The sequence below is a fragment of the Passer domesticus genome, chromosome 25 (genome assembly GCF_036417665.1).
Source record: "Passer domesticus isolate bPasDom1 chromosome 25, bPasDom1.hap1, whole genome shotgun sequence".
NCBI lineage: Eukaryota > Metazoa > Chordata > Aves > Passeriformes > Passeridae > Passer > Passer domesticus.
Window position 1 is genome coordinate 5,287,009 of NC_087498.1, and position 3,078 is coordinate 5,290,086.

Consider the following 3,078-nt stretch of genomic DNA (forward strand, 5'->3'; position numbering starts at 1 on the left):
ATTGAGAATTCAAAGGAGGATCTGCCCAGAACCATTTCCTCAACTCCATGGCAATATTTAAGTTATTGGCAGGATAATTTAACGTGAAGGCTTAAATGTCAAACCAAATATTCCACCCTCTGCTGTTCAGCTAGACTTCAACAGATTGTTTTGTAGTAGATTCTACCTCACCTAACTTTGTCTCCTGTCCAAAGCAGCCACCCCTGTCTGTGCAGTGCTGTTTTGTGAGCTGCTGTGACCACCAGGGTTTGCTCTGTTTGCCCTCTGCAGGCACGTGCACAGGTGTTATCCCAGAGCTGGCACACTCCATCAGTGCCAGGCAGGCACTCTGTGCCCCTGCATTCCCCCCGGATGAATCACAAACACTCTGTGTGCTGTTCACAATAGCCTGTGCTGGAGAAGCCCAGAGCACTGGGGACATCAATTACTTGACCTAATTAACGCTGCAGAAAAAGAGGGGATGGTATTTGGATTCCTTCTGACCTAGAAGAAAACCATATAAACACTGCATCTGGGGAGCAAAAATAAACAAACCTATCCCACCTCCCCAAAACCAGACAAATGCTTCCTGTATTACGTTATTTAATAAGTGGGTTAAATCAGGACTTGACCTACATGATTTATTACCCATGTATGTGTTTGAATCAGAATTTCCAGTAGCTAAACTCTGACTAACCCCACTGCCCAGTGCTCCTTCTTCCTCCTTTTAATTCCCTGGCAATGTTGGTGATTTATTTTTTAAATTTTTATTTACAAACCAAATGTAAGTGAGGCTTCTGGCATCCCTGAACTGTGCACAGTGACTGTGGGGACTCACATTAACATCATAGAGCTGTGTCCCTCTCCACAATTTCACTGTCAAGGGTGGCTCTGCTGACAAGTGGATACAAAATGGAGAACAGAGAAAACACATGAAACAGGGAAGTGGCAAAGGAGCTTGAAAACACATGAAACAGGGAAAAGATCGTGAGGAAGCAAGGCAGACATTTTTCTTGAACAATGTGCTGGAGGAAGAAATAAAAGAGATTTTCTTATTAAACCATGCAATGATAAAATTTCCAATAATATTAGCAGAATTCTCCCTTTGAATTTCAGGCAAAACTTATTGCATCAGGTAATTTTGGGTGGACAGACTCTTAACTCTACATCACATGACATAAATATACACAATTCAACTCTTACCATCAACTGCTTTTGTTTCTCTGACTCCAGAATTTCATCCAATCTCCTTATATTTTTTAAGGTATAAAAAGACAGCGGTGGAACAGAAGGTTTTACACAACATAAAAGATCTCACTATTACAGAAAGTAACCTTGTTGACAATCCTTCGTGGTTACTGAGAAGTAGAAACAGCTACTCAAACTACAGCTCTGTTTGCCTGCATTTATCACCAGAAAATTCCTTTACAGCAGGGTAAGTTGGACAAGACCCATCGTTTCAGGCTTCAGTGCCACACGTGGCTGAGCTGATGAAAGAGCTGGTTATCCAGAAAGAGAGGGCTGGCTCCCCTGCCTCCCTTCCCCTGTGTGCTCCCGTCCTTTTGGCAGCAGCAGGCTGATAGATTAGCTCACCACACCTTGGAGAGCCTCACCCAGTGGCTCACTCTTGAGTCTCAAGCCCTGTCACGGTCTCAAAACAACAGTTTAAGTTTCAGTATACACTGAAACAAAGCCCAGATAAATGGTGAATAAGAGATTCTGTGTTTGCTTTCACAGGAGGACTTAGCAGAGCAGAAAAAGCCATAACCATCGAGAGTCCAGACTAGATCCAAAAAGAGATTCAGAAAGAAAACTGAGATATTCATAGTCAAACCAAACTAAAACAAAGAAACAAATCTGTGATCACTGAGTCCTGTTTCTTCTGATCCCACAGCAGGGACTCCAGCATTATATTTACTTGTATGTATTTTACATTGTATGTCCTGTACACATGGCCACAGAGAGAGCGAGGTGTGTCTGACATCCTTGAGCACAATCACCCTTTTCAAGGCAAGGTCATACAACCAAAACTAACAGGAAGCAAATTAAAGGTGGTAAGGACCTTAAAGACATCAAGAAGTAATTACTTTGTAGGTGCAAGCAGTGGTAACTTTTAAGTATTTACTTCTGTGGGCTTCAATGACTTGCAGCACCATAGGACAGGGTGCTTTGTGCAGAGAAAGAAAAGGGTTTTGATATGGGAAGCCAAATATTTTAAAAGCAAGCTTCCATAACCCATTCAGAATGTTGCTAACAATTCACCCTTCTAGAGCTTGAGATGAAAAGCTAACTGGCCTTGAACACAAATCCCTAACATTAATTATTTTCTGTGATATTCTGTACTTACTACCTGGTGAAGACCCCGTGGGTTCCACCCCAAAATTAGCTTAACCTGCTGCACTTAATAACTTGAGCCTTATGCATTCACTTGAAAGCAAACACATCTTTATCTTTGATATTGCAAGGCCTTTTGAGAAGTGTTGAGAAGCAGCTTATTCTCAAAAAACACACAGAAAGATCAAGACACTGGGAAATCGGTGCAGTGCGAGCTTAGCTCTCCCCAACACCCCTGGAAGGGAACAAAACACCTTTGGGAAGTTTACAGGAACAACTCACACCAGCCTGCAAGGCTTCAGGCGCACCGGGGCTGAGATACACCCTGGCACGCTGTTACTCACCCCGTGCTGCCCTAGCTAAGCTTTCTCATCTATTTTCCTTTTATTTTTTACTGTTAGAACAGCTCAAGGAGAAGCGAGCTCCGCTGAGGGGAAGGCGGGACGCGCTCAGCGCCGCTCTCGCGAGACGCGGCCGCGCGGGCTCCATATTGGGGCATCTGCGCCCTGGAGCCCGGAGCTCTCGCGAGGAGCTCTCCCCGAGGAGCTCCGAGGAGCTCCGTGCTGTGCCGCCCGCGCGGAGCGGCTCCGCGCTCGGACCGTGCGGGGACAGCGGGGACAGCGGGGCCAGTGCCCGCGGCTGCCTGCGCTGTGTACGGGGTCGCAGCTCGGCTGCGCCGCCCGAGGCGGGCCGTGAGGGGCGGAGGCGGTGGCTGCGGTGCCGCCTGCGCCGTCCCACCTGCGGCGGCAGCGTGTCCCCGCCCCG